The sequence below is a fragment of the Pseudorasbora parva genome, chromosome 2 (genome assembly GCF_024679245.1).
Source record: "Pseudorasbora parva isolate DD20220531a chromosome 2, ASM2467924v1, whole genome shotgun sequence".
NCBI lineage: Eukaryota > Metazoa > Chordata > Actinopteri > Cypriniformes > Gobionidae > Pseudorasbora > Pseudorasbora parva.
Genome location: NC_090173.1, coordinates 38,571,124 through 38,589,389, shown reverse-complemented (window position 1 = coordinate 38,589,389; position 18,266 = coordinate 38,571,124). Strand labels below are relative to the sequence as shown.

At 37.9% G+C, this 18,266-nt stretch overlaps 1 long non-coding RNA gene across 4 annotated transcripts; it reads right to left on the bottom strand.

The window, feature by feature from the left end:
* Positions 1–231: 231 nt before the first annotated feature.
* LOC137043286 (uncharacterized) lies at positions 232–3,491 on the bottom strand. Of its 4 annotated transcripts, none has more exons than XR_010898440.1 (6): positions 3,410–3,491; positions 1,556–1,614; positions 1,362–1,443; positions 1,138–1,268; positions 876–976; positions 232–590 (listed from the first exon to the last, which is right to left on the bottom strand). It is a non-coding gene; the product is annotated as an uncharacterized lncRNA (long non-coding RNA). The 4 variants fall into 4 exon arrangements; XR_010898437.1 differs by having other exon boundaries at positions 232–840; positions 907–976; XR_010898435.1 differs by having other exon boundaries at positions 232–976.
* Positions 3,492–18,266: the final 14,775 nt, after the last annotated feature.

The following is an 18,266-nucleotide window of genomic DNA, read 5'->3' as shown; positions in this document are numbered from 1 at the left end:
TAAGAAGTTTGAAAATATTTGATTTAAAAATTATTAAATAAAACATTTGAACAGTCATGCATTGCAAGCATTTTTTCCCGCTGACAAGTTATGTCACTGTTGACGTCACTGTTACCTCACACTCGCGTTGGTACCCACTGCAGACACAACTTCAATACAATTTACCAGTTTTTAAATACTTCAGAGAAAATGGCAGACATTTTTTTCAAAAGAAGACAACTGACAAGTGAGGAAATGGAGGAGATTTTTTTTAATTCTGATGAGGAGAATTTTGACAGTGAGGCAGAGAGTGACAGTGATGAAGACCTTCCCCCGAACCTTGAAGCTCTTGACAACATCGAGGGTGAAGAGGAGACTTTTTCCACAACGCCAGAGCATATTTCACCATCAAATGACGCAGCTGAGGTAAGCTCGTCATCCTGGAAGGTAACCAACCTTTTTAATCCTCCTGGCCCAGGCACTTTTGAGGACCAACAGTGTGGAGTGCAAAATCCACCAGAATCCCCCAGTGAGGTAAATTGTTTTAAATTGTTCTTCACTGAAGAAGTTGTCGGAGAAATTGTGGAGGAAACGAACCGCTATGCCTCTGACTTGAAAGAAAAAGAAGTGAGGGGAAAAATGGTTAAATGGGTTCCAACAAATATCCCTGAAATGTATACATTTTTAGTGGCAGTTCTCCTTATGGGGGTGATTAAAAAGCCATCACTTCGGGATTACTGGAGCACAGACCCCATGCTCTTGACACCATTTTTCGGGTCTTTGTTTTCACAGGACCGATTCCTTCTGCTCCTCCGGTGTCTTCACTTTGCAAACAATGCAACAGCAGTTTTAAATGACCCTCTGAAAAAAATCAGAAATATTTTTACTGCTCTCACCTCCTCCTTTCGTCGCATTTTTGTGCCATACCGGGATCTGTGTGTTGATGAATCTCTGATGAAGTGGAAAGGCAGGCTGGCATTTCGTCAATATATTCCATCTAAACGGCACAGATTTGGGGTCAAGTTTTTTGTTTTGTGTGATGTGCTCACTGGTTATGTGCAGGACATGATCATTTACTCCGGATCTAACAGTGACATAAAACACCACCAAGGACTTGGGATTTCTGGGTCTGTTGTAATGACACTACTAGGACCTTACCTCAGAAAGGGTCATGTCCTTTATGTGGATAACTGGTACAGTAGTCCCACACTTTTCCAGCACCTCTTGTCTCTTGGCACTGGAGCTTGTGGGACTGTGCGTGCAAACCGTAAAGGGATGCCAACATTCACCTGTAGAATGACAAAGGGTGAGGTGGAATTCAAGGAAAATGGATCACAGTTGGCAGTCAAATGGCATGATAAGAGAGATGTCCATGTCCTTACCACTGTCCACCCAACTGGTATGGCAGCCACAGGGAAGCTGGATCACATCACTGGGCAAGCTAAGATGAAGCCAGTCTGTGTGCTGGAGTACAACAAAAAGATGGGAGCAGTTGACAAAGCGGACATGATGACTGGTTTTCTTGAATGCACCAGAAAGTCTACCAAGTGGTACAAAAAGATCTTCTTTCACCTACTTGACACAGTTTTACTGAACAGCCACATTGTCTACCGGCAAATTACTGGTAAGATATTTCTATAAATCAAAGAATATAAACAAGATAAAAAGTGATTACATTTTCAATTAATGTAAACAAAAGTGTTATAAAGGGTATGCATGGATATCACTTTCCTGTAGTAGTGGGGAGTTCGGATCATTTTACTGACTCGGATCTGTGGGTCTCGTTCAGCAAAATGAACAAATCTTTTTTCACCAAAATGACATGTTAAATAGCCCAACACATTTAGTACTTGTAAATGTTGATTACATTTTAAAACTAAATAAAAATAAACTATAGGGTACGCAACCAAAGCCAACTTTATAAGAAACTGAAATGTTTAATAATTGATTAGTTGTTGGGTCAGGCTATTGCAGACTAACTCTGTTATTTCACCTCACCTCCTGATCCAAAACATTCTTTCTTTTGCAACTTCATATTTATCACGTGTGTTCTCTGCCTCTCGTGTCTTCGAACTCCTCGAGACGTTAGTTGTCGACTCGTGTCTGACCCTGATCAGATCTGGCTGGGGGCTGGGCCACCCGGACCGTGCGTGACACAGGTCCGGAAACAAAAATGATTAGTGCTTACGAGTCTTTCTGGTTTGAGTCTTTCATTCTTCCTGTTAGTCCCATAGAGTCTATGCTGTCAGTAACGGAAACAGAAAAGATTAGTTCTTTTGAGTCTCGAGTTTGAGTCGTTCGTTCTTTTGTCACGTGACTTGTCACCGTATTGAACACTAGTTCACAACCTTTTTAGTAACAAGCACGTAGTTATTTTTTTATTTTATTTTTTATATAATTCTCAGTTAATATCAGACATATACAAATATAGGAAATATATTGACTATTCAAGTCTAACATCACAAATTCAATTAGACTCATTTTGAATCAACTGTGTGTGTGTGTGAGTGTGTGTGTGTACTATATATATATATATATATATATATATATATATATATATATATATATATATATATATATATATATTACACATACACACACACACACAGCATACAGCATGGGACTAACAGGAAGAACGAAAGACTCAAACCCGAGACTCAAAAGAACTAATCTTTTCTGCTTCCGTTACTGACAGCATAGACTCTATGGGACCAACAAGAAGTTAGCCTGTGAATGCTTTAAATAAATACAATATACTAAGGGTGTAATGGTAAACAAAACTGACGGTTTGGTATGCACCTTGGTTCTGAAGTCACGGTTCGGTACAGCAGGGGAGAGAAAACTAAATATAAAATATATTTTTTTTTAAACAGTGGTTTACTGAACAGATTGTGTCAGTCCATAAATTAATTTAATTACGGTATAACTAAAATATTTTAATTCAATTATAACTAAATAAAGAATTAATTCAATTATAACAGTTTTTTTTTAAATCTCTTTTCTAATGCAATTTTTATTGTTTGCTAATAAGTTATACCACACTCATTTGGAGAAGAGAAAACTTCAGAATAATGTCACAGAGTTCATTCATGAAGTTGTGTGAACAACGCACAGCATCCGTATATGTCCGCGCACATGCACTTTGGTCAGAGCTGCAATATTACGATTAAGGTATAAGATATAAGGTGTTTACATGCCTTTTTAATGCGATTAAAATTGGCATACGTGTGTTCATGCAATTATGAGAATCACATTTTAATCGAATTCACTCCAGCTGACAGTGAGGTCACGTGCATACCCTCTATAAAAAAATGTACAATAATAAACAGATCACACTGTCACATACTATTCTATCCTCTTTCTTACGCCCTATCAATTTGTTCTACTGTGAGTAGGAAAGGAAATCACCTCCCTGCAATTCAGGACGAACCTGATGAGAGGGCTGCTGGAGGAGTACAGCACATCGCGGTGTCCATCCAAAGGAGGGCGACCTGCCTTAGACACTCCTCTGCACCTTACAGCCAAGCATTTTCTTTCGGAAGTCCCTCAGACCACTTCCCAGGGCAGCAGGACCAGGCGGCACTGCAAGGTCTGCCTCTCCAGCACACGCAAGAGCAAGCAGAGGCGCATGACCAAGCACATGTGTGTGCCGTGCAACACTCCCTTGTGTGCTGTCCCATGTTTTGAGGAGTACCACACACTGAAGAATTATTAATCCTGTAAAAAGTCAGAGTTTACTTATTTATTTATTAATTGTAATTATATTTGTTATTTGTTATTAGTAAGTATAAACATATGTATATAGTTTGTTTTAAAGATTGTTTTACCACAGTATATTTATTGTTTTGTTTATAATACTATTTTGATTGTTGTTCATTGTAATTATATTTATAATTTGTTTTGTAATTTTATTAGAAAGTGTATAATAGTCTAAACAAAAAAACATTTAGCTTAAATTGAGATTTAATAAAACATGAATGAAATGTGTACATTTTGCAATTTCTTTTTAACAAATGACATACGTTTGAATTATGCTAAACTTATAAAACACATTCTAACCAGAGAAAAGGTCATCATGTATGCATTTGACATCATGTAATCTGCAAGCTAATAGTAAGTGAGGCGTGACCATATAGCTTTTCTCTGCTTTGCTAGTGAAATATAAAACTCAGTAACAATATTAACACTAAAACATAAATAATATATTCATGTTACGTATCAAGTCAACTGAACCCTAATAACTTTACCGAATGCACGGGGAATATTTGCAATGTGCAAAACGACAAACATGACATTTGAACGTCCACATTATTGAGTAACTGTTCGTTTTACAAGATAATTTTTTAACATCTTTATTCATATTTATTGCATGTTTGTAAATAATTATATATGCTCCAAAATAGGAGGAAAAAAAACTAAAATATACTCACCATTTGTCAAGCGGATGTTGTGAGGGAGATGCAAAAAGCCGTGTGCACGCGAAATTCAAAGCAGTGGGGAAAAAATTGCAACAGAAACATGTCAACCATAGAGTGTACACGCTAACAAATAATGTTAAAGGTTTTGAATTAAAAAATAAAGCAAAACATTCATAGAGTGCTCACCTGCACGCGGTCATCCACCACAAGCGCCATTGTGACTGCGTCACTGCGAAACCTCACGTGTCAAGGTTGATGTGTGTTTCCATGGAAATTAGAACGCATGTCATTGCATAATAACGGTCGCAATAAAAAAACTCACGCCAGGCTGCCAGTCTTATTTTTAAGAACGTACGTGCGAAAGGGTTAATAAGAATGTTTTAAAGCTTACATGAAAACATTGATTTCTGATTTCATGGAGAATACAATGGCTCTGTTTATTTACAGGGTTTCCATGGTTTGTGCTTGCAGCAGGAGAGAGCGATGGAGCAGGGTTCTTTTCACAGTGAGAGAAGCCATCGCCTGTCAGATATGAGAAGACAGTGCGTGGGTGTGCTGGGGTTAGAGGCTCGTGAAACACAGGGCCCTGTTAACACCACCTCTCCCTCCCTTATTTGTACCATACTAGAGGATCTCTGCTGCTACAAAACCTCACCGAATGGAGCTCAGAAGAGCAGATGGTGTTCAATAGACCTTAATTAGATTTCCCCATTATCACAGATGACAAGAGTTGACAGATACGTTGTCACCCACCTCCCTATGGGACATTACAGTTGTAATGTTTGCAATCTCTTCAGGGACCAAACATCAATATTATTCCTTTTTCAGTAACTGTTTTTAAGAACTTATTGACTGGATGCTTTATCAGTGATACAGAGAGGACATTTGGGTGATTTTCTTATTTCAGAAGTGCATCTCACATTAGCAAAATTACTGTGACATTTCAATTGTGTAGCTCACACAGAAACCAAGCTGCTTTCTGATGGTCAACACTGCATATTTGTATGACCAACATTATCCCATTGCTAAATATACATTTGTTAATGACTGGATTTTGGTCAATACATTTCAGTGAGAATTGGTAAATGTGACCGCAACTTCAGGGAATAGGAATAGTTCACCCACCTAAACTATATGCCTTTCAAAAGTAGAATTGTCGTTGGCCTGTATCCTGCTGTAGGAACTAAGGTGTTTAAGCATCAAAACGGACACAAGTGCATAAAAGTGGTCCATGTGACTTCTGCACTGTGTTCCAAGCCTTCTAAAGTTGTACAGTATTTGCGCGTAATTAACAGACCAAATTTTAAGAAAATTGAAAAGCATCCTCTTCAGTGAGCTGTGAACTGCTGTGAATCAGATAAATCCACAACGAATCTGTGTTGCTATTGTTAAAAAAACAAGTACACCATGAAATATTGGATGAAAAAAAAGAAAAAAAAGTTGCTGAACTGTTGAAGCACTAAAATTATTAAACCTAAAACAGAATAGAATCAAAACAGAAGATAATACTGTATATATGAAAATAATAATAACAGATAAAAAAATATTGTAATTAATACAAAAATAACACTGGAATAAGTCATTCAGGCCAGTTTTGCAAACTGGATCAACTGATTAATTAAGAAATAAAGAGTATTTTGTTGTTTTTGTAAGTTTTTTTTTTTTTTTTTTTTTTAAAGAAAAACTCAAATTATCAATTAATTCACAAAACAATTAATTAATTCACAGCTCTCGTGCAATTTTGGGTTAATAAAGGCCTGGTCTTGTAAAGTCATTACTTTACAATGAAAATTATGCCCATTTTTACAACAATGTTAGAGAAGTCTAATGTCCCGAGTGTGTATGTGAAGTTTTAGCTCAATATCATTTTTATAGCATGTTAAGTAATTGTTACTTTTTGATGGTTTTTGTGTCCCATTAAATCAAATGAGCTGGTGCTCCCAGCCCCCTTTCAGGAAGAGGGCGGAGCTTCAAGAGCTCATGTTAGCAGCTCCGATTAACTCACGCAGACATGCACTCAAAATGTCAGAAACTGTTCAGCCTTCATGTTCTAACCAGAGTTCAAAACAAGACTTAGACAATGATGGAGAGACTCACAAAGAAGTGACAACATGTAGAGTGCAAAAGGACGTTTCTGAATGGTTAGTTGATGAATTTATGTAGCTGATGCTGAGTTAAAAGGTTACTTCAGTGATTTAGCATTAAGCTTTGTATTTAAACTGGGTCATTAATGTAGTAGAAATGTGAAATTATTTTTGAAAATGTATTTTTGTCTCATGGGGGTGAAAGACAACAATTCCCAGAATGCACTTGCTTCGCTGCCCAATGAGGCCACTCTCAATGCCAACGCTACTGAATCACTTTTACTTTCCCACCACCGCGTTCATCTTCATAAATTCAGTTCAGTTATCGAACAGACACTACAATTAAAAACTGAACTTGTCTGTTCAATATAATGTGAGCCGAACGAGAGTCACGGCACAAATGTAGCAGGAGTCAGATTACGATAACGAGAGCTGAGGTAAGCCCGGCAGCGGCATACATTCACAGCACGTGTTCAATCTGGTGCATTTTCAGTTCATGCCTTTGGGAGCTTAACTTTCATAGGTATTCATTTGAGAAGTTGAAACACTCACTATGCTCTCACTCTGCCGCTCCGTTTACAGAAGGCATTATGTTCGCAGCTGCCCGAGCCGAGTGCTGTGAGTGCGACCCCACCCCATTCATTCGAATATACTCCCGGGTTTTTACTGATACAAAGTCATATGCTCAATTGCTGAAGTAACCCTTTAATTATCTTCAAGTCATTGATTAACATATTCTGTCAAGATAATTTATAAATCGCTCATGTGGGAACTGTTGTAAGATGTTGTAAGAATTTATGCTGCATGAAGATAGAACGGGTATAGTTTGGTTTAATTACGGTTCTAACTTATGTTGTCATCATGCTTTTAAGACATGCTATTGCATTTGTGTTACGTATTCTATTTCAATAGACAGATGAGACAGATTAAGCAGACTCCCAAATGAGCTCTACTACAACAACTCTTCCTCTTCTCAACATGGCCTCACCCCCTTTTGATTTCCAGTGAATTAGTATCTAAATTGCTGTCTGTTTGCCGCATATATCATACAAAATCATTTTTATATATGAACTTTTTTTGTGACATTTCTCAGTTATCTTCTGTGGAGATGATGATGATAAAATCATCATCATCATCATTATCAGCATCATCTCTAGAGAAGATAACAGTTGACAGACACTGTGAGCCTCTTCCTTATAATCGTAACTTTACATATAACATGTTGTCAATATCTTGAGTGAGCAAATGTCAATTTTACTTCATTTCCATTACCCAAATAAGTACAATGACCAGTATGGGTGCTGAGCTGATATCAAATGATGCAGGGAGGACGGTTTGAGGATTTCCAGCTTTTAGTTCTTTTAGTTAAGGTCACGTACAAACCCTGGGTTAGTATCCCAACAACAAACCGTCTTTTATTCATGAGGCTGTAAGCACTCAAAGTGAAACTGCCACTTTGAGTATGTTAGCTGTGTATGCATAAATCATTTGTACAGAAGACCTGTCAGAAAGTAGAGCATGCTGCGTACATTTGGATTAAGTCCATTTTATTTACGCACAGACGTGTTAAAAAGCCAATCGTAAAATGATTATTACAGCCAGTGTCACTGTGCTTTCTGTTCTATGCTGTGACCTTACATAATATGACACGCACAGTCAGTGGTGCTTGGAGATAGCCAAAGGCTGGAAGCCAGACGGTGAGGATCCTGGGCACGGCACACTGAAACTAGAGGCACTGTTGGTGTGGTAGTACACTGCTATCACACGTCTCACTTCTGAAATAAATAATGCAAATGAATGGAGTCACATGCACAAAATATATTACACAACATCACTTCCATCTGGATTAGAGGATCATTTAACTGACAAGGAAGAGGGAAATGACAACACCTGCATATTTATACCCAAGCATTAGGAATAACTGATAGCGTGAGAGGATCAGACTCGCTGGCACTGCTATGTACTTGTCATGCTCAGTTAAAGCTGTGCTGTGGAGGATGTGTGTATCCTGGGTGGGGGAGGATTTGATTGGGTAGAAATGTCCATTTCTGCTCCGAGGTATGACCTTGTATTGAGTTCACCATAATTAAGTCTATTACCAATCAGTCTTTGTCCATAACTAGCACTTAAGCCTTACACAGACCTAATGCTGTAATAATTACTAATTTAACATTCAGCTCAAGATTTTATTGTTGCAGTTTGAAGAGTAAGCGAACATAGTTTCTTACTGTTGAACTACAAGGACTGTATATTTTGCACAGCACACAATTCAACACAAAATTTTTATATTGCACCCTCACATTCATTATGATGAATATCCAAGTGAAATGTTTTCTCGAACATGAAAAAATGTAGGATGGGACTTTGTTTTGTCCATCTGGAATTGATTGGATGGTTGTGGTTTTCTATTGCTGTGATGTCATGTCAGTGACACGTTGTCCTGCCATCGCGCAAGTAAACAGAGAAGAAAAGATATGTCGCTTCAAGAGGGAGGCAAGTTATTTTGATTATGAAAATTATGAGGGCACATGAATTTTAATAAAAAATAATGATGTGCATATATAAATAAATTATAATACATTTTTCATGAAAAAAACCCCCAACTATATATTTTGATTTCATGGTGACTAAAAATCTCCTTGCACACATTTCAGTCAGTCAATCCGAATGAACACAATTCAGTTTCAGAATCTGAAATTTGTTTATTCGAACCTTAAATATTAAAGGAGGTGGGGTCTAATGCTATTTCATGCACTCTGATTTCTTTACACTGTTAAATAATTGGATTATCATGCTAAACATGGCCAAAAAAAAAAAAAAAAAAGGATGAAGGAGTGTTTCTGTTTGAGTATGACTCTGTATTACTTTATTAAGGGTGGAATTCCTTGTCTGGGCACTTCTCCCGGATGAGCATGTGCACACATCAACCAGAGCAAAAGCAAAAGCACGGCCATCAACTTGCTTCGTTCTGGTAACAGAAGCCATCGGCAGCGCTGTCATTTTGTTTTTAGACCACAAAATCAACAATGTCACTAAATAAGTGTGTTTGTGGTTGTGAGATAAAGATAAACTTGTTCAGCTTTCCAAATAATCCAGCGTTAAGGGAACAGTGGATGCAGTTTGTTTTTCCGGAGCAGCAATGGAGTTCTGCAAGTGTGTTTGTTTGTTCCCGGTCATGAGTGCGGTGAGTGAAACGGCATCAAATTTCTGTTTTGTTGGCAATCGGTGCATAAGTGCATATGAAGAAAACTACACAAACGTATAGTGAACTGAAGGTTATCCAGAGATAATGTGATGATGTTTGTGTGTGTGTGTGCTTGTGACTCTTTAGCTCACACATGGCATGAAGCATCGAAAATACATTTTGGTCCAAAAATAACAAAAACTATGACTTTATTCAGCATTGTCTTCCCTGTTTGTTTTCAAACCTCAAATAAAGATTCAAAAGGTTATGAATCACCGTATTGATTAATGTTTCAGATCGGCAATGTCACGTGATTTCAGGTCCGAATCATAATATGCTGATAAACCGAATAAGCTGATTCATAACCTTTTCTTTCTTTTTTGGGGGGAGGGGGGGGAGGGGGTTCAAAAACTAATGTTGGACGTTTGATGGAGTATTTCTGTGTCAAAAATTCTCCTTCCGGTTTCTCACAAGTTTCAGAGAGTTTTTTTCGAGTATGGGTTGGCTTGACGTCGATAGAGCGGAAGGTCCTTGTATGGGCCGTACGGGCTCTTCTCCCGGTAGAATGTGCGCGCGTGCGCGCGTAAACATCAGTAAACGACACGATCGTGTGCTTCGTCATTCAAATGCGCTAACGTTACTCCATTGTTGTTTTATGTATAACGTTAAACTGGTCTGACGTGCAAAACCGGTTTGCTTGCTACGGCTAAGGTTTAGTCGCATACAATAGTCCATAAACCGAATCATTTCCTCATAAACTGTGAGTAAACACACACAAATGTTGACAGTCCACTAAATACAGTACATACCACAGAGACGGACGTCCTGCTGTTGCTGTTTCTCCTGTTCAATTTATTTCAGCCTCCGATTCTGATTCTGGATCATATCTGTATTAGCTGAATCTGATCGATAGCCATTGGGTTTCTCCACGCTTGAGGACGTCACCACTTTGTGAGCGATCGTCATTCTTTAGCTCCGCCCACACGATACGCCCCCAGGCGCTCGTTTTTTTCTGGAAAGACTCGTCACAGCCTATCTTTCTTTTATAACTATAATAAAACTAAAGACTTTTCGGAGATATGAAGGATGCAATACTATTCTATAGGTACTCAAGATTGACATGAGATTGACTGAAACTGAATGTTTCACCCCCCCCCCCCCCAACATGAGATTGGCAGAAACTTTGTGTGTTATGTACCCTTTAAGATTTGATTTACATATTGGTTTACATGTCATTTTTTTGTCATTCCACTTATCTTCTGTATGTGTTTCTATTTATGCCTTTCCGGTGTGGGGGAAACGCAAGAACTGCACTGTACAATGAACCAGTGAACCTGAAAAATGAAGAACTTGACTTGACAAATTATCCTCAGTCACAAGGACAGTCGCCCTGGAGCAACCTGGGTGTCTTGCTCAATGGCACATGATGATAATTTCACCGATTGTCCCTTGTGGGTTTTGAACGCAGAGCTTTAACCACTACACCATGCCCTTGAAGCAATACACAACTCTTAGGAAAGCACTCTGTCTTTACTCCACTTTGGAACTGTATTTGGAGGTTAAAAGCAAGACGTTCATCCGATCACACTGCTGTATTTCACTTGGCAGGGAGGAATTTTTCTTCTTTCCATTCCTGAACACGCTGGACTGAGTAACAAAACCGGTTTGCCAAAAGGAGGTGAACGGTACAAATGCCTCGGCTGATTTAAAACAGCAATTAGAGTGGTGCAGAGTTGCAGTACACTACACAAACAAGAGAAGCCTAACCCCTGTAGACCTGAAGCTCAACAAGAACCGTATTTACATACGATGTGCTGGTGTACTGCAGTTGCTTAGAAAATGAAGGTAGAGTGCAGAGGATATATTTCCAAATTAGGCCATGGAGGGGGAGGAAAGGAGTATGACAGAGCAACACTGATTATCCCAACATGCAGAATTCATAGCGCTGAGGTTCCTCTGAGAATCTCAGCAAGAGCAAAGTGAATACATATCTGGATTTTTTTTTTTAAATATCAGTTTACCTCTGGGTCACGGCAAAAAGAGAAATATTGTTTCTTATCAGCTACAGTTTGAAATGGTTGATCCTCTCCGTCTTTCTGTACCACAGAGGTAGCCTGCGCACACGCTCATTGGCTTTTCTTGTGAAATGCTTTGAAGTGGGCTCTGATGGATTCAGTGGGGAAAAAGCCATTGCTGAGTTCAACCAACATTTATTTTCTTTCCCACTGAAATTCGTGTAGCAAATAGCATTCAATTCTTCTCTTTAAAGAAAAGCTCTTGGTAAAGATTTTTTTTCAAGTTGTAGTTGAACTAGCATGGGAGGGGGAGGTTGGGGGTAGTCTGATAAGTTAGTTGCTATGCAACAAGATGGTTCTGTATGAAAGCATTAACATCCTCTCTGTAATGGAACCTGGCGCTATGAAAACACTGGCGCTCTAGATCAGCGATCACACGGGCGTTTTAAATCTCTGTACCCTTAAGATCAGCGACTATTTATATGAATCTCGAATATTGGAAGCGTCGCTTAAATCCCACCTGAAATATGCATCAGAGAAAGTGGCGAAGACAGCAGGCAAGTATGGTTTGTCACAGTTGTTCGCTCTTCCCATGAGAGGACCTTAAGATCTAACAAAGACATACACATCAGGCATGTTTTTTTTTTTCTCCCAAACCACAACATTAACAGATGTGAATCAATGGTTTCAGTGCACTTTAGCTTCACTTCCTGTTATAATGCAAGAAGACAAGAAAAAGCCTTGGGGGGCTAATTCACTGAACTGTTAGAGAAAGTAAGAAAAAGATTTGAAAGGTGACATTACAACCTTTATTAGCTTAACTCATGAATACTAATTAGGTAATGAATAATAATTAGCTAGTCTTAATAGGATTACAAACTTTTGTGTTTGTTCGGTGCAGCTTGTCAAAGGTTTTTACATGATTCTAAAGACTTCTGAAATTCATCGTTTTACATAGTCGGCTTCAGCCTTTTTCTTTGCTGTAACAAAATGACACTCAAATATAAAACAAAACATAATTGACATTACTCTGTGCGTTCGCTCGGCGCTGCTGTGACATGTTCACACTACTAAGAGAAAGGCACTTCTGCAGAATAAAACCGAGGGTAGCGCAGATATGACGCAATTGACAGGCGACTCCCTCAAACGCTCTGCTGAAACGTCCAGGTTCATTGGTTAAAATAGCAATTTTCTCACAATTTGCAAATAGTTGGAAACATTTGGGATATTGTAAGTACCCAATTGAACAAAATATATAACACTGGCCTAGTGGTTTTTGGATATTTTACTGCAAAAGTACTTCATAGTACACCTTTAATATTTAAATTAAGTAATTGTCAATTATTTGTTAAGTAATTACGTAATTTTTTTCAACACAAACATGCCTCTTTTTATATGCCAATTTAGCTAATTATAGATTTGCAACCTCACGCTCAGAACAAACCCTCAAGATCAGAAATTGTACCACATGGGGATGTGTTTCTGTCATTACCTCATTTGCATAATTCCATCAGTGAATGGGTTGCTAAACATAGATATTAAAGGAATAGTTCACCCACAAATTCTGCCATCAAATCTTTCATGTCATTCCAAGCAAAAAATACTTCAGTTCATCTTTTGAGAGATTCTATTGTCTCTCTGTTGAAAGTACGGAGCAAGGTTTAATGCTCTTTGAATAAACGTAAGATGCACTTATACATAAGAAAAATGAAATACGGGACACGAGACAACACTCGATAGTCGTAGTTTCCATAATCTCACACTCTCAGGAACAAAAAGTTAAAACGCTGTCACTGGGGTGGTACAATTTCAAAAGGTATATTCAAAGAGTGCATAAGAGTACCTCAAAGGAACATACTGGTGTACATTCTAGTACCTAAATGGTACACATTAGAGCCTTTTTAAAGGGTAACGTCCCAGCGACAGTTCTATGAAAAATGGGTCCTCTGACTTTAGCCTGTTTTTGTGTGCATTAGTGTTAAACAGAAGCAAGGAAGTCATACTGATTTGAGGGTGAGCAAATCATTACAGAATTTCATTTTTGGGTGAACTATCACTTTAACAGATTACCAAGGTCACCAGGTTTTACTGAAAGAAATGAAGAGAACGAGAAAAAACAGGCTTTTCATTTCATGTGAGTTAAGACATCTACAAGGGACAGAGATTGATTTCCTTTGTCAACTGCAATACCTTTTCACACGGCCCAGGCACTGCAGCTTGGCAGCCTCCAACTCTCTTCATCACACTCAGCGAATATACAACTGTGAATGAAATCTTTGAAATAATAGTCACATGAGTCATACAGCAGACTTCAATCAAAACTCCGGCATCAAAACTCCCACCCCTTCCTCTAGACTCACCTGCCTCCATGTTCTTTTCTACTGGGATCTGGACGTGTCAAAGCTTTGACCCTGTTATACTGTCTGTATGATATGAAACGGACCTGTTATGCAACCATTCCGCTTGCAAATTCAATTTTTTCAGAAGGATTCCAGTCGCTTTCATTTCAAGGCCAATGAGATTGTTCCCTCAGAAGCGATTGTTTTATTTGGAACGGCGTGTGTCTTGGATTGAGTTGTGTAAAATTGAGATGGGATCATTTATGTGGCTAGCTTCGTTTCTTTGGATTTTCACAAAGGCATTTAGCTACTCTTACAGTAAAATCTCCCCCGTTGTTAAATTTTTATCTTTATTCAATGCTGTTTTTAATGCTGCTGGTAGCTACACACTCTTTTTCATGGATCTTCAATAGAACTGTTATAGTGAGCGTGCTTCAACAATAAAAGAAATACATTAAAGCCACTGTTGTAAACACCACCGCGAAAGGAATGAGCCGCAGCTGAGTCCAGGTACTACGAGGAGATAAACACTGAGGGAGAGATGGATTTGTTTGCAATGGCTTTTCAGAAACAGTGTGAGGTGTGGAAAAGAGGAGGAGAGGGATAGATGCTGACAGTGTTTGTTTTCACCAGGGAAGTATGTCTACGCTGAAAGCATTATTGCTGTGAGAGCAGAGCAGAGCAGATAGAGCTCATGTAGGCTAGGCAAAACAATGCACACTGCCGCCACAGTACAGTAAACGGTCCGGTTCTTTACGAAACCAGAGCTCGCAATTCAGATAAAGGTTGCAGTGATTCAAATTCTTTTTTAGATTCTCTTCAGAGGTCTTATCTAACAAAGCCAAAATGCTGCAGGACAGTGTGGTCTGTTTGGGAGTCTCACAAACTCCATCTCATGCCAGCACTTCACTGTAGGATGCTTAAGAGGGGTTAGCGCAGTGTACACAGTGTTCAGAACGGGAATAAAGAAGAGACCTGTCTGAGAGCAGAGAAAAATCCAGCAAAAACAACTGCAGCCTCAAAGCGGACTTTCCCTCGAAACCGGGCTTCAAAGTAGGCAGGCCGTGTTCGGTGTAGCCTCTGCAGTTCCTGAAATATAGATTTCATCGCCTATGGGAATCTGCCAACCATTTCTTATATTATACACATCTCGAAAACAGGCCTTGGTTGTTTCATCAACAATTTTCAGCAGTGATGTTTATTCTTAAGCAGGCTTTCAATAATGACAAATGATTATTGGTATACACCTCCATATTCACAATTGCTTAACAACAATTTTTTTTTAATAAATATTATTATTAATATTACTAGTATTATATATAAATATTATATAAAATATAATTTAATTATAATCCTCACATTAGTGCAAAGCACCCCAACTATAATGGCATATAGTGATCACCAGTGACCTGACGATAAGCTCAGATACCAATCAATATGCTGATATATTGTCACTTTTACTGCCCACAAATTATTCAAGTAACTCTAAGGTCATATGCGCTTGTGGGCAGTAGGCCAAACATAAATGAAATGTCATCAGGAATGGAACATAAATTTACAGATAAGGCTTTAGTTTAAATGGACATAAGTTAAATGAGGTCATGACCGCCTACTCAGAAATGTGTCGTTGAATTTGATCTGTAGTCAGAGGCCTCATCCTCAGCAAATGAACTTCCCTCACCTTCAAATCACTCAACATCCTTCTTCGTGTTATTAAATGGCAGACAGGTCATTTTCATAGTCAGTCCATTTTACTTCTCTTGCATCTCTTGCAAGTTTAGCAATGATTGGAAATGTCATCATTAACGTCCAAATATTGTGTCTGAGAGCCTGCTGTCTTGGATCTTCTACTTATCTTGCAAAAGCATGTGAATAATTCAAAATTGAATAAATCAAGTAATCATATCACAGCAGTAATACATTTATACGAGTGAAAGTAAAACTAGCAGAAAAAAAGCACAAAACCCCTTTATTTTTACTGTTCAAGTGGTCTACCTTTTAGAACCACTGAATGAAGCAAACATACAGTAAGTCTATCATGCTCACTAAAGCTAAATTTTTGCTAAATATTTTTGCTAAATAAAATACAGTAAAAACAGTAATATTGTCAACTGTGAACATTTTTGTTGTGGTCCTTCAGAAAATCATAATAATATGCTGATTTGATGCTCAAGAAACATTTCTTGTTATCATGAAACAGTTGTGCTGCTTAATATTTTTGTGAAAAACCATGATATATTTTTTTCATGATTCTTTGATGAATAAAACTTCAAAAGAACAGCATTTGTTTGTAATATAAATCTTTTGTAACATTATAAATGTTTTTACTGTCACTTTTGATCAATTGAATGCATCCTTGCTAAATAAAAAATATACTTAAAAAAAAAAAATCTTAAAGGTGCAGTGTGTACATTTTAGTGGCATCTAGTGGTGAGGTTGTGAATTGCAACAGTCCACCGCTCACCCCTCCCTTTCGAAGCATATAGAGAAGCTACGGTGGCTGACACAGGACAAAGATTTTGTCTGCGACAGTGTGACTAGCGTTCTGTAGATTAGTTTGTCAGTTTAGGGCTACTGTAGAAACATGACGCAAAATGGCGATTTCCCTGTAAGTCCACCTGCAGTGTATGGAGATACAAATGGCTTATTCTAAGGTAAAAAACAACAACAACAACAACAACAACAACAAAAACACAACAATGATTTATTATGTAAGCTCTTTATTCACCACTGAAAACATATGTATGTTATATTGCATTTATATCAATAAATCTTCAAAGATATTACACACTGCACCTTTAATGACCCCTTTTTTATGGTAGTGAAAGTTCTCATCCTTCCTGTGTTATATTTCCTGTCTATCTTCAGCTCAGTCCGGGAAAATCAGTAAACATCAGTTACGGTAATGCCAGAGACAAAACCATTTATGTGTTCCTGAAAGAAAATTATTTATTTTATTATTCATCAAATAAAAAAAATGCCTAAAAGCCTGGAGAGGAAAGATTTATCCTGCAAGCAAAATTTGGGAGTGGTAAAAACAAAATCCCTGCTCTCTGCCACAAGAGTGGGCTGCTGTAATTTGACACATGCAGATCCACGGTGACCCACTCATCTGTCTGATATGGGCCATTATGCTGTCACAGAGCTGCACTCCAGCTAATGGAGAGGCCATATTAATGATTAGCCCTCATAATAAATTGCACTCTGCTTTTGACCATGATTGGAGTTTTGAGGAAAGGACATAAATCGATAACAATTTTACATGACATACATTCAGGTTGTGTCTCAGCTGAGCTTTTCAGAAACACTCAGGAAAGAGTGATCTGGTACTTTCAGATGCAGGTCAGGGACTGCACTAATACACAGGATGGCAAGTTCACTACATAAAAATATAGAAGTTATTCTATTAACCAATATTATAAATGTATGAGTTATAAAGGCATCAAGATGTATCTCCCACTCAATTATGGATCTAACCTAATGTCTTCAATTTATATATTGAGCGATTAAACCTGAATTGGATTAAAACAAAGTTCAAATTTTGACTATGGACAAAGCAGATTTGAGATTAAATGATAGAAAAGGCGTGTCCACAATAAAGATTTTTTTTAAACACATTTACCCATTTTTTAGAAATGTACACCTTGTGTTCATGTAGATTTCATAAGATTTAGATTTTTCCTTATACCTTAAATACATCTGTAGTTGTCTTAATTTTAAAGATTTGTTTCAAGCTAATAAGGTCTAGACGTTTTAACAAATACCATTAATTATTATTTTTAAACATCACTATTTTTTGGGAGTCGCACCGCAACCTGAGCAAACCTTGCCTTTTCATTCATCTCTAGTATTTTATGAGATTCTCTTCTTTTTCTTCATGGGGGTCTGCAGAGGTCCTTTCTAAATATTTCATATCAAAATGATTTTTCTTTTTACAGATATTAAAAACATGACTGTCATAGAAGAGATGAAGTCATGCAATTGGGTGTGTGAACTGCATTTCTTTTTTAAAGTGACTTGTCACTGACCCATGAACTGGGTGGAGCCATGCTATTATAAGCTCCTTATTTTAGTACTAAACAATGGAGATCACTTGTCTTTAAGAAAACACAAGATCATCTTTCAGACCACCAACCAAACCCACCCAGGGCACATGACATTTCCATGACATTTGCTATGATGTGGACAGTTGGTGCTTGTTTAGGGTGACACTAGCAAATGTCAACCAAACAAAAAATGTCAATCAG